The following is a 26362-nucleotide window of genomic DNA, read 5'->3' on the forward strand; positions in this document are numbered from 1 at the left end:
AACATTCTTTGAAAGTGTTCTTTTTTTTTTAATGCTCTTGAAGCATAGTCATTAAAATGGAAATCAATTTCAGTTTAATACTTTTGATATATTCAGGTTATAACTTAAGTTTTATTGATGTATCTATGAAAACACCAAATCAAAATACTAATTGATGAAATTTGAATTTAAACTACCAGAATAGGGTGCCTGGCTGACTCAGTCTGTAGAGCATGCAACTCTTATTCTCAGGGTCATGAGTTCGAGCCCCACCTTGGGCGTTGATCCTACTATAAATAAATAAGTAAGTAAATATCTTTGGAAGAAAAAAATAAAGACTACCAGTTTAGCCAGTAAACTGTGTAGTTTTAGCTTTATCTTAACCAAAAGGAGATTCAGTAATAACACATGTATTTATTATAGATATTTGAGTCCTAAATTCTAGGCACTCTGCTGATCATAATGACATCTATTTATCATACATTTTGAGTGCTGTTTGCTAAGTACTGTGCCAGGATTCAAAAAAACAAGTAAGGCTTGATCTTTCGTTGTTTAGTTTAGTAGGGATACAGACTTGGAAATAAGTACATATGATAATGCAGTGCAAGATTTCTCAACCATGGCAGTATTGACATTTTAGGGAGGATAATTAATTGTTATGGGGATCTGTGCTGTGTATAGGATATTTTGGAGCATTTCTGGCCTTACCAATTAGACGCCAGTAGCACTCTCTCTCTCTGCCCTGTGACAATCAAAACTGTCTACATTCATTGCCAAATGTCTCTGGCAATGAATTATGTCTCATTGAGACCCACTGGTGTAATGAATGCTAAGGTTATGGGAAGTAGAATGTACAAGAATTGTTGTAGCTGGGGCGCCTGGGTGGCTCAGTGGGTTAAGCCGCTGCCTTCGGCTCAGGTCATGATCTCAGGGTCCTGGGATCGAGTCCCGCATCGGGCTCTCTGCTCAGCAGGGAGCCTGCTTCCTCCTCTCTCTCTGCCTGCCTCTATGCCTACTTGTGATCTCTCTCTCTGTCAAATAAATAAATAAATCTTTAAAAAAAAAAAAAGAATTGTTGTAGCACAAGTGAAGGTAGAGTTAAGTGATATTTAGGTGGAATGATCCCCAAGGGAATGAGATTTTATGTAGGTCTTGAAGAAAAGTAAAGTGGAAAGGATATTAAATACCTGAGATCATGAAAGATCAATATCTAAGAGGGTGATTACTAATGGTTTGTGACTATAGGTTATTTATGTGGTTTGGGGTGGATATTTGGTAAAATGAAGGTGAAAAGTTACTTTGGGGTCATCTTATTTACTTCTTTTTAACTAATTGAGACATAATTAGTATAGCATATTAAGTATAAGCTTGTTGAATTTTTGTAGATGTATACAGTCATGTAACCACCATGCAGAACACTGCAGAATACCACAGAACATTACTAGCACTTCTTATACTTTTTCTTCTTTCTTTCTTTCCTTTTTTTTTTTTTTAAGATTTTATTTATTTATTTGACAGAGAGGCACACAGTGAGAGAGAGAACACAAGTAGGGGGAGTGGGGGAGGGAGAAGCAGGCCTCCTGCTAAGCAAGGGAGCCTAATGTGGGTCTCGATCCTGGGATCATGACCTGAAGGTAGACACTGAACGACTGAGCCACCCAGGTGCTCCCTTAACAGTTATTTCCTCAAGGGTCATTTTTGCTGTGCTCGTAACTGATATGAAAATAATATAAAAGCAAATGTGTGATAGGATTATGTTTTAAAAAGATTACTCTGGGGGCACCTGGGTGGCTCAGTGGTTTAAGCTTCTGCCTTTGGCTCAGGTCATGATCTCAGAGTCCTGGGATCGAGCCCCACAGGGCTCTCTGCTAGTGGGGAGCCTGCTTCCCCCCCACCTCTGCCTGCCTCTCTGCCTCCTTGTGATCTCTGTCAGATAAATTTTAAAAATCTTTAAAAAAAAAAAAAGATTACTCTGGAGATACAGAGAATAAATGGTAAGAGGTTGTATATAGAGATGTAGAGAGACTGGTTAGAAGGTCTAAGGGGGAGAGCTGATATGATGGATTTGAGAGAGATTAAAACAAATTGATGGGGTTGGGGTATACTAGAGGTAGGGGAAAAGATAAGTTGAGGATGACTTGGTTTGGAAGCAAATAAGCAAAATATAATAATTTTGGCTTTGGTTGTATTTGTCAGGAGAGACCAGGTAGTGTTATGGTAACAGTTCAAAAATGTTAGTGGCTTTTAAGAGGACATATTTTTTGCTTGACACGCTGTAGGTATATGGTGGGTTGTGGGGGATTCTGCTTGTTCTTGCTCTGCAGGGTCTCAGATTGATGGAGGCTCGCTCTCAACACATGATTCCGTGATCTTCATGGTAATAGAAAGGAGACTGTTGCTAATAACTTACTGGTTCTTAAAGTGTCTAGAAGAGGGTCCTGTCATTTTGGCTTATTAAATTCATTGGCCAAAGCAAGTCTTACGGTCTTAATAGATTTCACAGAAGGGTTGAGGAAGTGCAGTCTTACTGTGTGTTCTGAAGAGAACTGAAATGTTTCAGCCATAGTGAGTATTTGTTGAATTATATATGTTATATATGTTGAATTATAGCTTATTTAGTCTTTTAAAAAGTGAATTATGTTAGGGTGCTTGGGTGGCTCATTTGTTAAGTGTCTGCCTTAGGCTCCAATCATGGGTCCTGGGATCAAGCCCTGCGTCAGGCTCTCTGCTCAGCGGGAAGCCTGCTTCTCTCTCCCCCACTCTGTCTGCTTGTGTGCCTTCTCTCGCTGTGTCTCTCTCTGTCAAATAAATAAGTAAAATCTTAAAAAAAAAAAAAAAGTTGCATGCTATACAGACTGAGCCCTGAGCCAGCAAGTTGCCCCAAAAGCTGCTATTTCGTATTCATTCATTCTTTTTTTTTTTTTTACTATCTTCTTATATCTGCCTATATCATAATAGAGTTATTATTAGGATTTGAGTGTGAAATTTTTATCAGTTCTTTGTACATGAAATACTACTGTATGTGATTTATTTTTCTGTTGCTCTTCCCTAGTGAGAATTTCCTTTCAGGTGTAGGAATTGCTAGTCTTGGGGCATGTTGGTAATTAGAATAAGAGGAAGTCTGGCTGTTGGGAATAGAAAAGTCAAAGTAGAAGACTTGAGGCAGGATTTTGTAAGAAAACTTTAGGAAAGATTAAAGGAAACAAATCTGATATGTAAAACTGTCTTCCTGTCTCTGCTGAGGGAAGGAGAGATCTTACCTTTGGGAGTCTAACAGTACTTTGACTTGAAGTTAATGGGTAGAGCCAAGGCTCTCTATGATGGGAAAGGCCTGTGAGAAGTCAGTCAAAAGCATTTCTGTCATACAAGCTATCCATGCATCTTGGGACTATGGGTGTCTTTGGGAAGTCATAAGCTTCTGCTTTAAAATCAGAAGGGCCTTAATGGGAAAAAAGTTTAATTATTTAGAATAAGTTAAAACTGTACTTGATATAAAATTCATAATATTCAATAAGATATACCATAAAAAGTAAGTTATCCTCCCATGTCTAACCCCTTCCCACACTGTACGCCAATTTCTTGTGTATCCTTTCAAAGGTACTTGGTATTAATTTGAATGGTGGATTAGGCATCAGGGGAAAACCCTCCTAATGTGTGTCTGCAGAAAAGTAGTACATGTTTATAAGCACTTCAAAAACTCTAAGGAAAGAAAAATTTATAGTTAATGGTCTCTATCTAGCTGGTTCAGTTGGTAGAGCATGTGACTCTGGATCTTGGGCTTGTAAGTTCGAGGCGGACGTTGGGTATAGAAATTACTTAAAAATAAATCTTAAAAATAGAAAAATTTATAGTTAGTAAATTAATTGTGTGGTACACATTAAAAATTTAGGATATGTAAATGTTATTGGTATTCTCTTAGTAATTTAGTGTGTGCAAAAACATGCAAAAAAATTTCTAAGAGCATAAATCTACTGGTGATCTTGGTCTTTTCTGACCCTGTTTTCTTTTTTAATATTTCAAGTGCCTAAAATAACATTAATTCATTAGGTTGATTTTCAGGGAGCAGGACTTTGAGCTTAGAGAGAGCCTGTATCCCTGTTTGCAAAATACTGTGTTAAATGCTAGGGGAAATAAAAGGTGTTCATGAAAGACATACTAGAATTCACAAGGAAAATAAATATTCATGTGTGGTCCTAAGTGTCTTCCTTGTAATGCTTAAGACTATTTATCATCCCCTTCCTTAAAAATTTTATTTTACTGTCCCCTTACTTTAGACGTCTTTTAGCACTTGATACTTTTCTTTATTTATTTCTCTGTCTTCTATTCACTGTCTCTCCCAGCTTCATTTTACCCAACCGAGAGGTCTTACATTTCTTGGTTATTCATAGATGTGTCATTTTCAACATATATAAAATGAGCTCATCTTTTTCATTTCCCCTTGCGAAAGGTTCCCCTTATTTACCTATTTCAAAGTTAATAATTTTTAGTTAATAACATTTTTTAAAGTCAACTTTACCAGGACGCCTGGTTGGCTCAGTCAGTTAAGCAAACTTCTGTGTTTGGCTTATGGCATGATCCCAGGGTCTTGGGATCGAGTGCAGCATTAGGCTCCTTGCTCAGTGGGGAGCCTGCTTCTTCCTCTGCCTGCTGCTCCCCCTGCTTGTACTCTCACTCTCTCTCTGACAAATAAAATCTTAACAAGAAAAAATAAAGACAGCTTTTTCAAGGTATAATATACTTGCAGTAAAAGTCACACATTTTTAGTGTTCAGATAACCATCAACTTAGTGAAGATAAAGAACATTTTTCTGTCTAGTGGAAATTCCCTAGGCCCCTTTGCAATCAGCTTACCTTAGTCTATTCCTAGGCAGCCACTGATGTGATTTCTATTACTCTGAATTAGATTTGTCTTTTCTAGAGTGTCATAGAAATGAAATACAGTATGTATTTTTTGTTGTTGTTTTCTTTCTCTTGGCATAATGTCTGTGATATGTATGTTGCTGCATGTATCATTAGTTCCTTAGTAATATTCTAGTGTTTGGTTATACCATAATTTATCTGTTTACTTGTTGATTGATATTTGAATCATTTCCAGATTTTAGCTATTATAAGTAAAGCTGTTAGGAAGATTTATGTGCAAGGCTTTTGTGGCCATTTGTTTTTATTTTGGTTGATAACCTTCTAAAACCTTGCAAGCTAGAAACTTTGGATTGTTTTTTATTCTTTTAACCTCTTCCCTCACTTGTATTCATCTAGTAGATTATGAAGTCATGGGGTTTCTTCCTTTGGAATATGTTTCATCCCTTATTCTCTTTTCCAAGGACCTTTAATGTTCTTGTGAGAAAGTGCTTTTTATTTTGTGAAACCTCATTTTTGGAGTAGAAAATGTAAGGGTGATTATGCAGATGGTGCCCTTTCTGAGTAAGGTTTATAGTCAGGTGGGGATGCAGACTGAAATTGGTGAGAGGATGGTGCTGACTTTGAAGTTTCAGTATGGGAAAAAGGGAAGTTGCTGTTGGATGCACTCCCATCCCTGTAAACACTGTTTTAGTGGGTTGAAAATAATACTTTAGTTTATCTTGGTTTTTGTTTTGTTGTATATTCACAGGTATGTATGTTGTGGTAAAAAGGGAAGTTTAATATTAAAGTAAGTTTAATATCATGGATGTTATCAATGCTATGTAACCTTAAGCAAATTACTTAATATCTGTGGGCCTCAGTTTCATCATCTGTAAAAGGATAATATCTGTTATATAGGGTTATTAAGAGGATTGGATGTGTTATTACTGTGTAGCTCTTAGAATAGTACCTGGCATATTGTGTTATATAAATATTAGTATTTTTACCTTAATTCTCCATTACATTAAAGGCTGTCTGGGGCCTGTGGGTGGCTCAGTCAGTTAAGTGTACAGCTCTTGATTTTGGCTGGGGTTAATGATATCAGGGTTATGAAGATCAAGCCCCACTTTAGGCTCTGCACTTATTGTGGAGTCTGCTTGAGATGATCTCTCTCCTTGTGTTCTCTCTCTCTCTCTCTCTCAATAAATAAAATATTTAAAAAAGATAAAGGCTATCTTCCTTTTGCATTTCAGTTCCTCTTACATACTGCTGTGATTTATCTCCTAACACTCCACTCTCCTGTTACCTGTTCAAACCTACAAAGGCACTGTATCATCTGGCAGCTATTTATGTATCTTTCTTTCAGTTGTGGTAAAATATACAAACAGTAAACTGTACAAATGAAGTTTTACAAATGTATCTACCTCTCAAATTAAGCTTTAAAAAGTTTCTAACATTCTAGAAGTTTCCCTCTTGTTCCTTCCCCCTCAACAACCATCCATCCCACATCTGTTTTGACTTTATCATAGATTACTTTTGCAAACACGTCTTTTTTAAAATTGAAGTATAGTTGATATATAACATTATATTAATTTCAGGTATACAACATAGTGACTTAATATTTGTATAGCAAAATGATCACTACAATAAACAAATCGTTTTTTAAAACGATTTATTTATTTATTTATTTGACACAGAGAGACAGAGACAGGGAGAATGGGGGAGGGAGAAGCAGGCCTTCTGCCAAGCAGGGAGCCTGATGTGGGCCTCGATCCCGTGACCCTGGGATCAGGATCTGAGAGGAAGGCAGATGCCTAATGACTGAGCTACCCAGGCGCCCACAAATAAATCTTTAAAAAAAAAAAAAAATTTCCCTCTCCAAAATACGAAACATGGCATGGAATATAATCTAAGGAGGGACAATAAAATCTCAAATCAGTTTTAAAAATTTTACTCAAGGGGTGTCTGACTGGATCAGACAGTTTAGTGTCTGACTCCTGTTTTCAGCTCAGGTCATGATCTCAGGGTCCTGAGATCAAGCCATGTTGGGCTCTGTGCTCAGTGGGGAGTCTGCTTCCCTCTTTCTACCCCTGCCTCTGCTAGTGTGTGTGCACATTTTCTCTCAAATAAATAACTAAATTTTAATTTTTTTTTTTAAACTCAAGAGGTGCCTGGCTGGCTCAGTTAGTAGAGCATGTGACTCTGGATCTTAGGGTCATGAGTTTGAGCCCCATATTGGGGGTAGAGCTTATTATTTATTTATTATTGTGAATTATCCAGTCATATTTTCTTTTCTTTTTTTAAAATTATTTTTTTATTTTTTATTTTTTATAAACATATAATATATTTTTATCCCCAGGGGTACACGTCTGTGAATCACCAGGTTTACACATTTCACAGCACTCACCATAGCACATACCCTCCCCAATGTCCATAACGCCATCCGCCTCCCCCCAGTGACCCTCAGTTTGTTTTGTGAGATTAGGAGTCACTTATGGTTTGTCTCCCTCCCACTCCCATCTTGTTGGGGGTAGAGTTTATTTTAAAAGTAAAAAGGAGTAGGTTGCTTGGGTGGCTCAGCTGGTTAAGCAACTGACTTTAGCTCGGTTCCCATGGTCCTGGGATCAAGCCAGGCTCCTTGCTCGGTGGGGAGCCTCCTTCTCTCTCTATTTGCTACTCAGCCTGCTTGTACTTTCTCTCTGTCAAATAAAGTTCTTGAAAGAAGATAAAGTAAATAGGAGTACCTGCACTCCTGCTGAGCAGCCAGCTCTTGATTTCAGCTCATGTCATGATCTCAGGGTCTTGAGTTTGAGCCCCACATCCCACTTTGCACTGTGTAGGAAGTCTGCTTGAGATTCTTTCCCTCGCCTCTCCCCCTTGTAATCACTTGTGTGCTCTCTTTCTCTAATAAATAAATCTTTAAAAATAAATAAACATTTTATTCAGTTTTAAAATTAAACAAGGCTTTGAGATGACAGATGTGTACCTTCAGCTTGCATTAATGGAAGAAACCACACAATGTGTGTATTCAACTTAATTTCCAGTATGTAACCACTCCTTTTCTGATGATCCAACTGTTCTCTCTAAGACTTCTTATGGAATAACTACATTAGTTTTTTTCCTATTAAACCTGGTGGGCATTGTGAATCTTACCTGTGACTATTTTTCCTACCGTATTTTGAACAAAAGCAGGAACAGACAAATTCTCAGTCCCTTTCTTTCATTAGTAAATATGAAAATTTGTTAAGAGGGTAGCTCCATGTTACATGTTCTGACCAACAACAAAGAAATACACCACAAGAGAACACAGGGAACTTTTTGGAGGTGATGGATGTGTTTAGTACCTTGGTTGCTGTGATGGTACATAAGCAAGTGTATGGTTATGTGCACTCATCAAAATGTATACACTGAATTTGGGCAATTTTTCTTTAAGATTTTTATTTTTAAAGATTTTATACAGAAAGAGCATGAGTTGGGTAGGGGCAAGGGCAGAGGGAGAGAGAGAATCTCAAGCAGACCCCATGCTGAGTGAGCAGCTCCTTCATAGGAATCTCATGACCCTGAGATCATGACCTGAGCTGAAACCAAGTTGGTTGCTCAACCAACTGTGCCACCCAGGCTCCCTGCCGTTTGTTTTTTGTTTTTTGTTTGTTTGTTTTTTTTAATTTTAAGATTTGAGAAAGAGCAAAGTGTGTGCATACATGAGCAGGGGAATAGGCAGAGGGAGAGGGAGAGAGAATGAATGTGGAGCCCCATGCAAGGCTTGATGTCACAACCCTGAGATCATGACCTGATGAAATCAAGAGTCAGACACTTAACCCAATGAGCCACCCATGTGCCCCAAGGCAGGGTTATCTTTCATTCATCTTTTATTATTTTTTTCATCTTTTATTATTTAAAGAATATTTGTTAAATGAGATTCCGGTTGTTCCTTTATTTGCCTTTCCCATCTAATCATTTCTGAATCCCCAGCATCTAGGGTGGTGCCTGGGAATTGGTGAAGTCCTGATAAATATTGAGTGAATTATGCTTATTTTGGTTTTGATATTGTCTAGTTAAATGAAAGCAAGTGGTTTAAGCTTGATAGAAGAATGCTTGATCTTATAGTACCTTTTCCCCCATGAGTTACTATGTATATTTGGACATTGGAACATGGAGCATTATTAAACTTTAATGATTTGCTATGATAATTATTTCTTTCCACATAATGATAAAAACTGATATTTATTCTCAGTTTTTACGTTTTTTATGGATGTTTTGCTTTTTTGTGTGTGATTGTCCTTAAGAGCTCTTACAGTAATTGCTTAAAATAAAACGGATCTCTCATTTGCTAATATTCTGCCATATCATAAAAATTGATTAACTTTGGGGGGCGCCTGGGTGTGCAGTCAGACGAACATCTGACTCTTGGTTTTTGCTCAGGTCATGATCTCAGGGTCATGGGATCGAGCACTGCAGTTGGCTGTGTGTTCAGTGCAGAGTCAGCTTGTGTCTCCCTGTCTCCTTTTGCCCGTCACCCTGCTCTTTCTGTCTGTCTCTCTCTGTCAAATAAATAATTTTTTTATTTATTATTTTTAAAAGGTTTTATTTATTTATTTGACAGAGAGTGCACAAGCAGGGGGAGTGGCAGAGGGAGAAGCAGGCTCTCCACTGAGCAGGGAGCCCAATGTAGGACTCAATCCCAGGAACCTAAGCTGAAGGCAGATGCTTAACTGAGTCACTCAGGCGCCCTAATAAATAAAATAAATCTTTAAAAAAAATTCATTAACTATGGAGGAGTAAGTATTGTGAAGATTTAATATTTCTTCCATTAGATTAATTATAGAAATGAAAGTAAGTGCTGGGATGTCATTTTAATACATAGCTCTCAGAGTTAAGAGGTTGTTAAGTTTGGAGATTCACTAGAATTGGGCATTCTTTTTCATATTTTTTTCCAGCTTTTTAATTGATACACTATAATGTGTTTAAAATTTTTTTGTAATAATCTTAAGCTTACAGAAAGTTGCAAAGTTTGTAGAATGTTCAAATATGCCTTTCAGCCCTAATCTTATATAACCATAGAATAATTACCAAGACAAGGAAGTCAACATTGGTATAATATTATGAACTTAACCTTAGTCCTTACTTGAATTTTACCACTTTTTTCACTAATAATTCTTCTCAGTTTCAGGATCTCACATTATAGTTTGTTATGTGTCTTTGGTCTTCTCTAATCTGTGATGGTACCTTGTCTTTTATGACCTTGACACTTTTTTTTTTTTTTAAATGTTAACACTTGAGTACTGGTTAGTTATTTTTAATATGTCTCTCAGTTTGGGCAGGTTTAGTGTTTTCTCATGATTAGTTTGAGGATATATATTTGTTAAGAATACTGCAGAATGATATATATTCCTTCTCAGTGCATTATGTCAGGGATATGACACATGATGTTGATAGGTCTTATTACTGTTAATGTTAACCTGGTTCATTTGCTTAAGTGGTGTTTTCCATATTTCTCCACTGTAATTATTATTTTCCCCTTTGTAATTAATTAATTAATATCCTGAGACTGCATTTCATGGTACTTACATCGAAACCCAAGCTGACACGTGTATGTTACATATTAATTAAACTGCAGACTTTATTTGGATTTCACCAACTTTTCCATTAATCTGTTCTCTTTCTGTCACAGTCTCCTCTGAAATATGATAGTATCTCAGTACTTTGTATTCTTACTATTTTTCATACCTTTGATAGTCTTGAGGAGTGTTCGCTACGTATCTTGAAGAATGTCTCCCATCTAGTTTTGTCTGATATTTTTCTCCTGATTAGCCTGAAGTGATGGGCTTTTGGAAAGAATACCATGGATGTGTAGTGTCTTCCCCAGGACATCTATCAGGAGGTACATGATATCCACATGACAACACTGATGATAATTAGCCTTCCTCACTTGGTTAATGTAGTGTTGCTAGGTTTCACTGCTGTGAAGTTACTGTTTTTCTCTTTTCCTATTGTTTCTTTGGAAGTGAGTCATTAAGTTTAGCCCATATCTTGGGGAAGAGGCTTATGTGATTGTGATTTGCATTTCCTTGATGTCTCTTGTGCTTATTTGCGATCTGTATTTCTTTTTTAGCTAAGTGTTCACATTATTTGCTCCTTCCCTCCATTTTAAAATTGGGCTGTTTGTTATTATTTAGCTATGAATCTTTATATATTCAGGATTAAGCCCTTTACTAGGTACATGTTTGGCAAATCTTTTCTCTTGTACTCATTTTTTATTAATATTATCTTTAAAAGAACAGACGTTTTCAATTTTGATGAAGTTTGGCTTATCAGTTTCTTTTATGGTTTGTGCTTTTGATTTTTTTTTAAAGATTTTATTTATTTTTTTGTAAGAGAGAGAGAGAGAGCGAGAGTGCAAGCGCACAGGCAGAGTGGTAGAGGGAGAAGCAGGCTCCCTATGGAACAAGGAGTCCGATGTGGGACTTGATCCTAGGACTCTAGGATCATGACCTGAGCCGAAGGCAGCTGCTCAACGAACTGAGCCACCCAGGCGTCCCTGTGCTTTTGGTTTTATATCTAAGAAATTTTTGCATAAACCAAGATCACAAAAAATTTCTGTTCAGTACTTACTTTTTTTTAAAAAAGAATTTATTTATTTATTTGTTTATTTATTTATTTATTTGACAGACGGAGATCACAAGCAGGTGGAGAGGCAGGCAGAGAGAGGGCAAAGCAGTCTCCCTGGTGAGCAGAGAGCCCGATGCGGGCGGGGCTCGATCCCAGCATCCCAAGATCATGATCTGAGCCGAAGGCAGCAGCTTAACCCACTGAGCCACCTAGGCGCCCCTATTCAGTACTTTCATATAGAAGTTTTAAATTGTGAGGGTTTACATTTAGGTTATTTATTTATTTTTGTTGTTTTGTTTTGTTTTAAGAAACTTTATTTTCCATCAACTTTATTTCCATTTTGTTTGCCTTTGTGGAAGAGCAGCTTAAGACCACTCATTGATTGTTCCTATCCGTTCAGTAGCCTGAGCGGTAGGAGCTGCTGACCAGACTTCAGTGGCAGGCTGAGTATTCCAGTCTTCAGTAGGGAACTGCTGAGTAGGCACAGAGAGCACCTGCATGCCTTCAGACTGGTCTGTGACTGCAGGTTGAATTGTAGTGAACTCAGGATCTCAAGCCATCCATTCACCCTGAAATTCCTCCTGGGTCACAGTCTTTTCAGCTGTGGCCTGCTTTTCCTTCTCATTCTCTTCCAGGTCTCTGTAGAAGTAGATATCAGGCATGACATCCCATGGATGTTAATGGGAAGCGATGCCACACATGTGCAGAACTTCCTGGGCCAGCATCCACATCAGACCATCTGAGTGAGCTCCCTTACTGCAAGGGATGGTAATGTCCACATAGTGCAGAGGAGAGTCTGTAACACAGAATGGTTTGGCAGGTTAACATAAGATGCCTCTGTGAGAGTCTGGCGGTCAGCCCTGGGATCAGTAACCACCAAAAGTCTTGGTTCCCAGAAGGCTGCCTGGATCTGGTTAGTGAATGTTTCCAGAGTGAAGCGGCTGGCAATAGGAGTGTCTCCAGTAGCAGCAGCAAACATCAGCTGGCCAGTATTCCTGGATGATAGGACACTGACATCAGCTGGGTTTTCAGTGGTAACAGTGGCACGAGCTGCCAGCAGAAGCTTCTCTCAGGTTCTCTTTAGATTTATGGTATAGATGCCACCACTCTTCCTTTTGTAGATGAATTGTTCTATTTGGAAGTCAACCACCTGATAAGTGGGTTCCTGCTACAAAGAATTTGAGGACATCCCCCTCCTTCATTCGCAAGACAAATTGTGTTGTCATTTTGGAGACCCTTTAACAGTATCAAATCTTCCAGTCTACCACTAGGGTATATCTCTCCATTTATTTAGTTTATTTTTGATTTCTGTCATCAGGGCTTTGTAGTTATCAGCATACAAATCTTGTACATATTTATTAAGTTTATCCCTAAGTATTTGAAGATTTTTGGTGTTATTGTAAATGTTACTTTTTTCCCTCCAAATTTCAATTTTGTTAATAACTGTGTAAAAATATAATTGATTTTTGTGTATTGACTTTGTATTTTGCAACCTTGGTAAATTGACTTATTACTAAGTTAAGGTAGCTGTTTTATAGATTATTTGAGATTTTTCTAAGTAGACAGTTATGTTTATGATTAAAGACAGTTTTATTTCTAATTTCTAATGTGAATGCATACCCTTCCTTCCTTCTCTTCCTCCCCCGCCTCTTTTTTTTTTTTTTTTTTTTTTTTTTTTTTTTGCGCCTTATTGCACTGGCTAGATCATTCAGTATGATCTTGAATAGATGTGGTGAGAATGGATATTCTTGCATTGTTCTGTATCTGATGTGGGAAAGTATTTAGTCCTTCATCATTACATATGATATTAACTTTAGGGCTCTTGTAGATCTTCTTTATCAAGTTAAGGAAGTTCCTTCTATTTTCAGTTTTCTGAGAGTTTTTGTCAGGAATGAATTGAACTTTGTCAAATGCTGCTTTTTTTTTTTTTTCCCCTCTGCTGAAATCATATGATTATGCTTCTTAAGTCTAATATAGTGAGTTAATATTGATTGATTTTTCACTCCAGGGATGAACTCCACTTAGTATGATGATACATTATTATTTTCATAAGTTCCTGGGTTCTACTTGCTGATATTTTGTTCAGAGTTTTTGCATTCATATCCATGGGAGATATTGGCCTGTAGATTCTTGTTCATGCCTGGTTTTGGTATCATGGTATTGTTGACTTCATAAGTTAAGTTGTTAAGTGTTTATATGCTAGACAAGTTTATGTAGAACTGATGTCCTTCCTCCTTTCCCCCCGCCCCTCCCTCCCTTTCTTCCTTTCTCTCTCTCTCTCTCTCTCAGCAGGGAGGGGCAGAGGAGTGTCTCAAGTATCCCAGGATGTGGTTGGACTAGACATGTTGGGTGAAGGAACCAAGAGTTTAATAACACACAGTAAACACATACCTGATTTGAAGAGGAACTGCAGCATATGCAACACTGGCAGAGGTGGTGGGACTATTTTACATTAACCAATTCAGGACTATATGAGATAGGTATCATCCAGCATTGGATATAGCCGCAACGGTTTGTGAACTATTCCTATCTGTAACTTTAGGAAACTGGTATTTTTCCTAGGTCATTTTAATATTACTAGAGTTAACAGATAATAAGGACAATAATATACACAACTTCCTACTAAAATCCTGTTGTAGTGTAGACAGTTAAGTGGTACAACATTAGAAAACTTCAGAACAGCAGCTCTTGGGGTGCTACAGCCTGCGTGGCTCAGTCAATAAGCGTCTGCCTTCAGCTCAGGTCATGATCCCAGGTTTCTGGGATTGAGCCCCACTTTGGGCTCCCTGCTCAGCGGGAAGCCTTCTACCTTGCATGTGTTTTCTCTCTCGCTGTGTCTCTCTCTACCAAATAAATAAAATCTTTTAAAAAAAAAGGGAAACCTGGGTGGCTCAGTGGGTTAATAAGCCTCTGCCTTTGGCTCAGGTCATGATCATAGGGTTCTGGGATTGAGCCCTGCATCCCGTTCTGCTCAGCAGGGAGCCTGCTCCCCCTCCCCCCTGCCTGCCTCTCTGCCTACTTGTGATCTCTGTCAAATAAAATCTTTTTAAAAAATTAAAAAATAAAACAGCTGCTCTTTTTGTGTACCCTCCAAAGTGTATCTGGACCTTTCTTAAAATGGGCTTCTGTTTCAGGGGTCAAATTCACCCTCACTACATCTGAGATTCCATTCTGTCCCAAGATGCAAGGTACACAGAGGAAGACATCATCTTTTATTACATAGACACCCTTAATCATGGTGAAAATTGGATGCATCCATCTAAGATTCTTCATTATACTTTCTGCCGAATCCACCAGTCTTGTGGCCCAGGTTGTATAGTTTTTCAATTTGATCACCTCATAAGCATTGTCAACTGACAACATGTTTGTGAACCTCTTTCTACTGTTTTTTATCTGTATCAGTGCCAAAGCCAGGGCATGGGTTTTTCTGGGAGACACCAGCAATGTTTACTCCATACCGGTACACTAGCGTCTCCATTAAGTACCCACCCATGACAGTTAATGGGTAAACTCCCAGCCTTTCCTTCATTAGGTAATGGCATTGGACTAAATCCAGATTGCAGCCACTTTCAGTAACAAGGTATTTTGGGAAAGCTGCTTATCTTCCAAGCCATGTAGGTCAAGATATCTTCTGGATTGGAAACAATAAGCAACTTGCAGTTTAGGCTATATGATAAATGTAAAGATGTTCCCTTTATGCTGGGCCAAATTAAGTGGCTTTCTCCTATGAGAGAAATGTTCCATGCAATTTTTTTTTTTTTTTAATTTTTTTGCTCCATGCATTTCTCCATGCCTCAAGTGTGGTAATAACCAGCTTGGAGTTTGCAGTCATGTTATAGTCTTTGCCAGAGAACATTTTTGGTACAGGGAAAAGACTGTCATGTTGGAGATCCATCGTATCTCCCTTCAATTTGTCTTCGTGACATCAACAAGAGCAAGTTCATCTGGTCCTCCATTAAGAGACTGACAGCTCAGGCCATGCCAACAGCATCAGCTCCAACAAACTGTAATCTTATTCGGGGGGATGGGTATGGTCTTCCTTGTAAAGATTCTGAATCAGCTGATCCTTGAGAGTTGCCATATTGGATTTAGAACCATATGGAATTGGGGTACACCTCTAGGCAGGCAGGTGGGCGGGAGGGCAGTGTTGGATTCAGATTTGATGGCAGCTTTGGTACCCTACCATATGTTATTTAGAATTCTTTGATTTCCAAATATTTGGGAACACTCCTCTAATTTAATTTCTAATTCTAAGATCTTTATTTATTTATTTATTTATTTATTTGGCAGACAGAGATCACAAGTAGGCAGAGAGGCAGGCAGAGAGAGAGAAGGAAGCAGGTTCCTCAGTGAGCAAAGAGCCCAACACGGGACTCCATCCCAGGACCCTGGGACCACGACCTGAGCCGAAGGCAGAGGCTTTAACCCACTGAGCCACCCAGGCACCCCTCATTATACATTCTCAAACTGTCTTTTTCTCATTATGAAATAATCCTTTTTCATCTTTGGTAACATTTCATCATTCTTTAAACAGTTGTGTTAAAATATGCATAACAGAAAATGAACCATTTTAAAGTGTATAGTTCAGTGGCATTAAATGTACTCACAGTGTTGTGTAACCATTGCCCGTATTCATTTCTAGAACTTTTTTTTTAATCATCCAAAACAGAATCTGTGTATTCATTAAAGCACAGCTTCCATCCCAATCTCACCTTCCCTGGGCCTGGTAACCTCTGTTCTTTCTGTCTTTATTCATTTACATTTTCTAGGTAGCTAATATAAGTGGAGTCATACAGTATTTGTCCTTCAGGGTCTGGCTTATTGTACTTAGCATAATATTTTCATGGCTCATTTTTGTAGTTGTGTATCTTAGAATTTTATTCCTTTTAAAAGGTTGAAAACTCCCATTTTGTGTGTGTGTGTGTGTGTATCTCACATGTTCATTTGTTTGTTCATCTATGTTTTTAAAGATTTATTCGACAGAGAGAGGGAGAGATGGTGGGGACAGAGAGGTAGGGAGAGAGAATCTCAAGCAGACTCGGTGCTGAGTGCATAGCCCACGTGGGCCTCAGTCCCATGACCCCGAGATCATGACCTGAGCTGAAATCAGGAGTCGGATGCCCAACCAACTGAGCTATCTAGGCACCCCTGTTTATTTATCTATTGATAGATTTTGGGTTGTTTCTATCTTTCGGTTCTTGTGAGTATTGCTGCTATGAATAGTGGTATACAAGTATCTCTTTTGAGCCCCTGCTTTCAGTTTTGGGTATGTACTCTCATATTTTTCTTCTTCTTTTTTTTTTCCTTAAAGATTTTGTTTATTTATTTGAGAAAGAGTGATAGCAAGAGGGAGAGCACAAGCAGGGGGTGGAAGAGGGAGAACCTGGCTCTCCACTCAGCAGGGAGCCAGATGCAGGGCTCGATCCCAGGACCTTGGGATTATGACCTGAGCTGAAGGCAGGCGCTTAACCAACTGAGCTACCCAGGCACCCTACTTTAACATTTTTTATAGTGCACATCTGCTATTAATGAATTTTCACAGTTTTTGCTTGATAATTATTTAACCTTAATTGAAAGAAACCCTTTGTTTGATCTAATTGTAGATTCATATGCAATCATGAGAAATAATACAGAGAGATCTTACCGACTCTTCACCCAGGTTCCCCCAGTGGTTAACATCTTGGGTAACTATAGTGTAATATCCCAAGCAGGAAATTGACACTGATACAGTTCACTTGACCTTATTCAAATTTCACCAGTTTTGCTTAACTCCTTTATGTGTGAGTTTGTTTTTTGAAGATTTTATTCATTTGATAGAGCACAAGCAGGAGGAGCGGGAGAGAGAGAAGCAGGCTCCCCACTGAGCAGAGAGCCCAGTGCGGAGGTCAGTCCCAGTACCTGGGGATCATGACCCAAGCCAAAGGCAGTCACTCAACCCCAGCTGCAGGTGCTCCTCTATGTATATATATTTAGTTCTGTGCAGTTTTATCACGTGTAGATTCCTACGACAGCTATCACAGTTAATACAAAATAGTTCCATCACAAGGCTCACTTGTGCTGCCATTATTGTCACAGCTACCTTTCTCCCTTACCCACCCCAACTCCTGGAAATCACTTGTGTTCTTTATCTCTACAGTTTTGACATTTAGAGATTGTGTGGAATTACACAGTTTATACTTTTTGAAATAAGCTTTTTCTCACTTAGAATGATTTGCTTGAGATTCATCTAAGTTGTTAAATGCACCAGTGGTTTGTTCTTATTGCAAAGTAGTTGTTTACAGTATGTATGTACCATGTTTTGTTTAACCATTTACTTACTGAAAGATGTTTGGGTGTTTCCCAGTTTTTTGTTACTTCAAATGAAGTACAAGCATACAAGTGTTAATAGGTTTTGTGTGAATATGTTTTGCTTATCTGGGATAAATATCCAAGAGTTCAGTTGTTGGGTCCTATACCATACATGTTTAGTTTTGTAAGAACCTGCCATACTTTTCTAGAGTGTCGGTAACAGTTTGCATTTTTACTAATGAGGGGAGCTTGGGTGGCTCATTCAGTTGAGGCTTGGACTCTTGGTTTCAACTCCGGTCATGATCTCAGGGTTGTAGGATCAAGCCCTGCTTCAGGGTCTACGCTGGGCATAGGGTCTGCTTGAGGCTCTGTCTCTCTGCCTCTTCTTCTGCCTAGCATGTGTTCTGTGCTCTCTTTTTCTCTCTCTCCCTCAAATAAATAAATATCTTTATATTTCTACTAAGAGTATGTGAGTAATTCAGTTTCTTCATATCTTCACTAGCATTTTTTCAATTGTGGGAAATACATGTAGCATAAAATTTATTTTAGCCATTTTTAAGTGTATCGTTCTGTGTGGGGCACCTGGTTGGCTCAGTTGTGAAGTGTCTGCTTTTGGCTCAGGTCATGATCCCAGAGTCCTAGGATTTGAGCCCCGAGTGGGGCTCCCTGCCCAGCGGGGAACCTACTTCTTCCTGTCCCACTTCCCCTGCTTGTGTTCTCCTCCTTTCTCTCTCTTTCTCTCCACCAAATAAATAAAATATTTTTTTTTTTTTTTAGATTTTATTTATTTATTTGACTGACAGAGAGAGTGCGCACAAGCAGAAGGAGCAGCAGGCAGAGGGAGAGGGAGGAGCAGGCTCTCTGTAGAGCAGGGAGTCAGACATGGGACTCGGTCCCAGGACCTTGGGGCCATGAGCTGAAGGCAGATGCATAACCATCTGAGCCACACAGGCGCCCCTAAATAAACTCTTAAAAAAAAAGTGTATAGTTCTTTGGCATTAAGTGCCTTCACATTGTTGTGCCACTTTCTCTACCAGCCATTTCCAAAACTTCTTATCTTTCCCCAGTTAAAATTCTGTATCAATTAAAAAATTATTCCTCATTTCCCCCTCTCCCCAACCCCTTGGAATTATATAGTATTTGAAAGGAATCATATAGTATTTGGCCTTTTGTGACTAGCTTATTTCATAGCATTTGGTGTTATAATTGCTTTTTTTTTTTTTAATTTTCGACATTCTGATAGGTGTGTAGAATCACCTTCAATTTTAAAGTAAAATTTTACTGCATCTGGTAGTCTGCATTGACCGTTTTTTTAAGTACATGAGAGATATCATGCCATTATGTTTTTGACTTGTACAATTTCAGATGAGAATTCAGCAGTCATTCTTATTTTTGTTTCTCTGTGGGAAATATGTCTTCTTTGATGAGTCTTAAGACTTTTATTATTATTGATTTTTCAGTAAGTTTACTGTGCTGTACCTTCATCTTCATTTGAAGTTATTATGGAAGTGTTTGTTTATTGAGTTTCTTGAATCTGTGGGATTATAGTTTCCATCAAAATTAAATTTTTGGTCATTATTTCTTCTAATAATTTTTTTAGCTCACCCTCTCATGTGGTACTCCAGTTGCATGTATATTAGACCACTTCATATTGCCCCACAGTCACTGTGATCCTATATATATATTTTTTCTTTTTTTGTCTGTACATTATATGGTTAGTTCTTATTTTCATGTCTCCATATTAATGGATCTTTTAAAAATTTATGTGTTTTCTTCAGCGTCATATACACTGTTAGTCCTATCTAGTGCATTTTTAAATTAAATTGTGTTTTTCATCTTCTGAAGTTCCATTTTGTTCTGTTTTGTTTTTTTTCCTTTTTATTTTCTCTCCTCATTTTGTGTATATTCTTATTTAAATGCTTATAGATATTTAGAATAACTGATGCCTTTTTCCACTAATTGCCCTTTCATTCTGAGGTCTATTTTTGTTGATCAGTTTTTCTGCCGGTTATGGATGACATTTCCTGGGATTTTTTGGTATGTTTTTTTTTTTTTTTTTTTAATTTGCATTTTTGAAAAGATTTTATTTTTAAGTAATCTTTATACCCAATATGGGACTTAAACTTACAACTCTTGAGATCAGGAATTGCATGCTCCACTGATTGGGCCATCCAGGCACCCCTGGATATATATATATATATATATATATATATATATATATATATATATATATTTTTTTTTTTTTTTTTTTTTTTTTTTTTGTAATGGAGGCCTTCCTGAATTTGCATGTCATCCTTGCACAGGAGCCATGCTAATCTTCTCTGTGTCATTGTAATTTTAGTATATATGCTGCTGAAGCCAGCAGTTTTTGGTATACCTTTGAGTGTAGCATGTTGTCACTTTTTTTGTGTGTGTGCTGAATTTTTTTGTCTGTCTTTAAAGAATGTTAAACTTTCTTCTAATGGGCAGTTACTTGTGGATCCGCTTAGTCCTTTCAGGGATGTTTTTAAGCTTCATTAAGGTAAATTTAGAATAGTCTTTATTTTCTATGGCTAATTTAGCTTTACTATTAAGTTATGATCCTTGATCCTTTTGCAGTTATGATCCTTACTATTAAGTTATGATCACTCTGCTGAGTGCCATAAGTCTTCAACAAGGACTCTCCATGGTGGTTGAGTTAGAACTCAAGACATCTTCCAGCCTGTGTGACTTCTGGCAGTTTAGCTCCCTAATAGTTGTTCTTTGCCTGGCCTTATCGGAGTTTTACCCTATGCATGTGGAACTTAAATTGGCAAAATATTGTAAGGCATCCCTTAAACAGTTCTGGAATTCTTTATTTAGAAAGTCCACTTTCTCTATTTCAGTTGGCTTGGCCTTCCTAAACGCTTATGTTTGTTGTCTTAGATTAGAGAGTGCTATGCTTTACTTGGAATCCCTTTGCCTGTGCTACATTCTGGAGTGTTTCTAGGTAGAAAGCAAGTAACCAAAGAACTTACCTTGTTTCACTTCTCTCAAAGATTGCGGTCATGTGTTACCTGAAAAGGAATTTTATATTTTTCCAGTTCTTCAGGTCTTAAGATAGGAAAATAAATCCTGTCCCAGTTACTCTGCCATACTGCTCGGAAGCAGTTGATCCCAAATTTGCATATACCAAGTTTTTTAAAAAATTGGTTTAAATTTTTTCATAATATTATAGCCAATATTGTGATAGTTATCATCGTCATTGTCGTCTTCCTCTTCTTCTTCTTCTTTTTTAAGTTTTATTTAAGTAGTCTCTATACCCAGCTTGGGGCTCAACTTAAAGCCCTGAGACCAAGAGTCATATCCTCTGACTGACCCAGCCAGGTGCCCCTGGTGATTCTATTCTTCTTCTTCTTCTTTTTTTGGTGAGATTTTATTTATTTGGCAGAGAGTACAAGTAGAGGGACCAGCAGGCAGAGGGAGAAGCAGGCTCCCCACTGAGCAGGGAGCCCAGTGTGGGGCCTGATTGGGATCATGACCCAAGCTGAAGGCAGACGCTTAACCAGCTGAGCCACCCAGGCACCCTGGGAGATACTATTCTTGATTACATTGTGACAGCACATCCTTGACATATTTATTCTCCTTCTTTTGCCTTTTGAAAGAGTTAGTGGGGTCAGTGGAAGAATATAATCCATATAGAGATAAGTGAATGCAGAATATGTAATAAAATAGCTGCAGAGTGGTGTGGGGATTTTTTTTTTAAACAGTATCTTGGTGTGTTAGTGGAGTTGATAAGAATTTACACACAAGGGAATAATTGAAGTAGACTTGGAAGGGTGGATAAGATTTATAGGCAGAGATGGTGGGATAGCATTCCATATGGAGAAAATAACACTAGTATATATGATGCCATTGGTGAGAAATAAGTTCAGAAATGTCTGTTGGACCCAGATGGGGAGAACCCTGGAAAGTTCCCCTAGAGAAGATTCCAGTAGTGGGAAGTTTTGGGTCATTTAAAATTTTTGAGCAGGAGGATTGCATTATACTTTCGAGGTGCTTTAGAGATCTTAAATGAGTCAAGAGTGCTGTATCCATTATGGTCTTTGTTTGCCTGCGGAAGAGTGACTTTGTGTGTCTTAAGGAGAAGAGAAACTTATTGTAAGGCTACCAAATTGCTCATAGACTCAAAAGAAGGATCGGAGAGTCAGCCTGGGAGTTCCTGGGATATTGATATCAGGAATGAATTGACAGTGTCTCTCTCTCTCTCTCTCTCTCTTTTATTTTTGAGAGAGAGAGAGAGTGTGGGCGCATGAGTGCTCAAGTACGTGAGGGGATGGGAAACAGGGAGAGTGGGGGAGAGTCTTAAGCAGACTCCACACAGTGTGGGACCCTGTATGGGGCTTGATCTCATAGCCCTGACCTTAGTCAAGAAATTAGTTTTAGATTTAGAGGGGTTTTTTTTTTGTTGTTTGTTTGTTTGTTTTTTTAAGATTTTTATTTATTTATTTGACAGAGATCACAAGCAGGCAGATAGGCAGGCAGAGAGAGAGGGGAAAGCGGGCCCCCCGCCGAGCAGAGAGCTTGACGTGAGGCTTGATCCCAGGACTCCGGGATCACTATCTGAGCCGAAGGCAGAGGCCCAACCCACTGAGCCACCCAGGCGCCCCTAGATTTAGAGTTTTTAAAGTAAGCCTTTTGTTTTTATTTTTAAAATTTTAGATTTACAGAAAAATTACAGCTAGTATAGAGAGTTCTCATGTACCTTTCACCTAGCTTCCTCTAATATTAATGTTTTAAATAACAATGGATATATTTGTCAAAGCTAAGAAGTTAATATTGATATGAAACTATTAACTAAATTATTGACTTTATTCAGATTTATCCATACTTTTTCCCCTGATGTCCTTTTTCCTATTCCAGGATGCAGTTCAAGATATTACCTTACATTTAGTAAATTTAGATTTTTAATTCCAGTTCTGTTAGTCTGACCTTAGGTAACCACTCAACCTTTCAGACCCTTATCCATAATGTAAATATTGACTTAAAGGATATCTAAGGTACTTTTATAATTTTGCTGTTCTGAGTCTGTTTATATATCACACAGTATGCTCAATTTTTATTTTGAAAGCGATTTTAAGATCTAATCAATATGCCAGATCTTGTTGACAGTAAAAAAAATTCAATTTTTATCTTGTAACTGTACTTAAGTATTGAAGGAAAACCGTATACTGAGATTTGGGAAAACTCACAAGAGCTTTTCTTTCTGTTTGAACAAAAAAAATGACAAAAAGGCAGGGGTTGTTTTGTTTTGACTAATTTTCTCTGCAAATATTAGTTCACAGTTTGTCAGTTGCATAATTATTGAAAGGAAAGTAATAAAATATGTGTATGTTAAATTGTGTTTTTTTGGGGGGGATATTAAGGAGAACACAAAGCTTAGAAATGTAATTTAAAGGTGGATCTTATTATAGTGGAATATATAATGGAGATTTTTAAAAAATTAATTATTTCTTTATTTGATAGAGACACAACAAGCGAGGGAACACAAGCAGGGGGAGTGGGAGAGGAAGAGAAGCAGGCTTCCTGTTGAGCAGGGAGCCCGATGCGGTACAGGGCTGGATCCCACTGAGTGGAAGGCAGATGCTTAATAACTGAGCCACCCAGGTGCTCTTGTAATGGAGATAATTGAGAGCGGATATATCCTAAATAGTCCAAATAGTTTATATTTTGTTGTTTATTAGTGCTTCTCAGGTTTAGGCATAATTTGATGTAGATTAAATTGTTTATATTTTAAATTGTTGCACCTTTTCACTTCCAATCTAGGTTAAGGAGAATATCCTGTTAGAAATAATCTCCAGACAGTTGTATTTTATCTCTTAGATTTTCTCTCTCTCTCTCTTTTTTTTTTTTTAAAGATTTTATTTATTTTTATGTCTTTGTCAGAGACAGAGAGGACAAATAGGGGGAGTGCAAGACAGAGGGAGAAGCAGGCTCCTGGCTGAGCAGGGAGGCTGATGCTGGACTCAATCCCAGGACTCTGAGATAATGACCTGAGCTGAAAGCAGATACTCAACCAGCTGAGCCACCCAGGCATCCTTCCCTCAGATTCTCCTATTCTCCACATTCTCAGAAATGTTGGATACAACCTGCCAGTAGTCTTGGCTTACAAATAATTGACTCTGATTCAATAGTAGGTTCTATTAAATGACTTCATTACTCTTAAGGACTTTGAAGTATAATGTTTGACCATTGTACTAGTCATTTTCTTAAATTATATCTTGTAATTGTGTTAATTCATTATTTAGTCTAGCAACTTTAAATCTTTGGTTTACAAAAAAAAAAGTTTATGAAAAATTGTAGGTTTGATGAGGGGCCAGAGGTATGCATTTTAAAAGCATACTGGGCAGTTTTTACACAGGTGGCTATGTACCATACTTTGAAAAAAAACATAAGTTTACATAGAATCTTTTTATTTACTGTCAAAATTCTTGTATTAAAACCATATTTTTCATTGTTTACCTGATTCCTGTATTCACTCTGATATTTCTTGAATGCCTATTAGAATCGTTGTGTTAGTTACATCAGTTTCAAAGATTAATAAGAGAGCCTCTGCCTTTAAGGAACTCACCTAGTAGTAGGATAAGCTAGATTAGTAAACAGTGAGGTGAGATAAGTGTTAATTGAATATAAGCAAACCTTATAGAAGCATTACACACACACATAAAAGCAGTTAATTGTGCCTTGAAGAAGAATAAGGTTGGGAAGTTTCCCACTGGAGATGATAACCAGAGATAGAAGAAAATAGAGGAGTTTAGACAACATCAAAATAAAAAACTTACGCACAGTGAAGGAAACAATCAATAAAACTAAATGGCAACCTACTGAATCAGAAAAGATATTTGCAAATGACATATCTGATAAAGAGTATCCAAAAATACATAAAAGAACTGATACAACTCAACACCCAAAAAACAAGTAATCCGATTAAAAAATGGGGAGGAGGAAGGATACCTGCCTGGCTCAAATGGTAGAGCATGTGACTTTTGATTTTAGGTGTCATGGGTTCAAATCCCAGCTTGGCATAGAGCTTACAAAGAAAAGAGAAAAGTGGGGTGCCTGGGTGGCTGAGTGGGTTAAAGCCTCTGCCTTTGGCTCAGGTCAAGATTGCCGGGTCCTGGGATCCAGCCCTGAGTTGGGCTCTCTGCTCAGCAGGGAGCTTGCTTCCCTTCCTCTCTCTCTGCCTGCCTCTCTGTCTACTTGTGGTCTCTGTCTGTCAAATAAATGAATAAAAAATCTTTAAAAAACAAACAAACAAAAAGAAATAATGGGCAGAAGACATGTACAGACATTTCTCCAAAGACATACAGATGGCCAACAGACACATGAGTAAAGATGCTTCATCAACATCACTTATCATCAGGGAAATGCAGATCAAAACTATAATGAGATACCACCTCATACCTGTCAGTACAGCTAAAATAAAAAAGACAGGAAATAACAAGTGTTGTCAAGGGTGTGGATTAAGAGGAACCCTTGTGGACTATTGGTGGGAATGCAAACTGGTGCAGCTGGTGTGAAAAACAGTATGGAGGTTACTCAAAAAGTTAAAAAATAGAGTGCCTGTCTGGCTTAGCCAGAGGAGTATACAACTCTTGATCTTGGGGTCGATACACTCCATGTTGGGTGTATAGATTACTTAAGTAAATAAAACTTAAAAAAAAAAAAGTTAAAAATAGAATTACCCTATGATCCAGTAATTATACTATTGAGTATTTACCCTCAAAATACAGAAACACAAATCGAATGGGATACATGTACCCCATGTTTATTGCTGCATTGTTTGTAAAAGCTAGATTATCGATGTAGCCACATGTTCATTGATAGGTGAATGAATATATATACAAAATAGAATATTAATCAGCTATAAAATGGAATGAAATCTTGCCATTTGCATCAGCATAGATGGAACTAGAGAGTATAATGCTAAGTGAAATATGTCAGAGAAAGACAAATACCATATGATATCATTTATGTGGAATTTAAGAAACAAACATGCAAAGGAAAAAGAAATGAGAGAGATAAACCAGAAAACAGACTCTTGACTATAGTAAACAAGCTGATGGTTACCAGAAGGGAGAAGGGTGTGGGGATTTAAGGAGTACACTTATGATGCACCCTGAGTAAGGTATGGAATTGCTGAATATTGTACACATGAAACTACTGTAACACTTTAACTATACTGGAATTAAAATAAAAACTTAAATCAAGAAAAATAAGAAAATAAAGTAGAGGAGTTTGGCATGAAGTACTTACTGATTATGAGCAATATGTTCTCTATACATATTTGATTTAACCTCCGTAATACCCCCCCCCACATAGATATTATCATTTCCCCTATTGTAGAGTTGGGAAGGCTGAGGTCAGAGAGATTAAGTTTCTTTCCTATAAGTTAACTTCCCAGAGTTAGTATGTTGTGTAGATCCAGTTTGGGGACTTAGACAATATAATTCTAGAACCTGTGTGTTCAAGGTTCTGTGGTAAAAGGAGTGTGACAATAAATTGCAAGGCCTATGTTATCAGAGCACAGGAAGTTGGAGTTGAGACTAAAGATTAGGTGGATAGAGTCAGATGATGCAGTTCCATAAATGTTAATGGTTTTTGTTTCAACTGAAATACAGTGTAAAGGC

General features: G+C 37.8%; 1 protein-coding gene, 1 non-coding gene and 2 pseudogenes across 4 annotated transcripts in view; 1 reads left to right on the forward strand and 3 right to left on the reverse strand.

Moving 5' to 3' along the window:
- The window catches only part of TAOK1 (TAO kinase 1), a 173962-nt gene that overhangs the window by 11431 nt on the left and 136169 nt on the right, over positions 1–26362 (forward strand). The window lies entirely within an intron of this gene.
- Positions 11792–12652, reverse strand: LOC101672680 (annotated as a pseudogene).
- On the reverse strand, positions 14450–15507 carry LOC101688527 (annotated as a pseudogene).
- LOC123389223 lies at positions 19973–20079 on the reverse strand. The gene has a single exon (XR_006603821.1). It is a non-coding gene; the product is annotated as a U6 spliceosomal RNA (small nuclear RNA).

This window comes from Mustela putorius, unplaced genomic scaffold (genome assembly GCF_011764305.1).
Source record: "Mustela putorius furo isolate JIRA1106 unplaced genomic scaffold, ASM1176430v1.1 tig00003962_pilon_pilon_pilon, whole genome shotgun sequence".
Classification (NCBI taxonomy): Eukaryota; Metazoa; Chordata; class Mammalia; order Carnivora; family Mustelidae; genus Mustela; species Mustela putorius.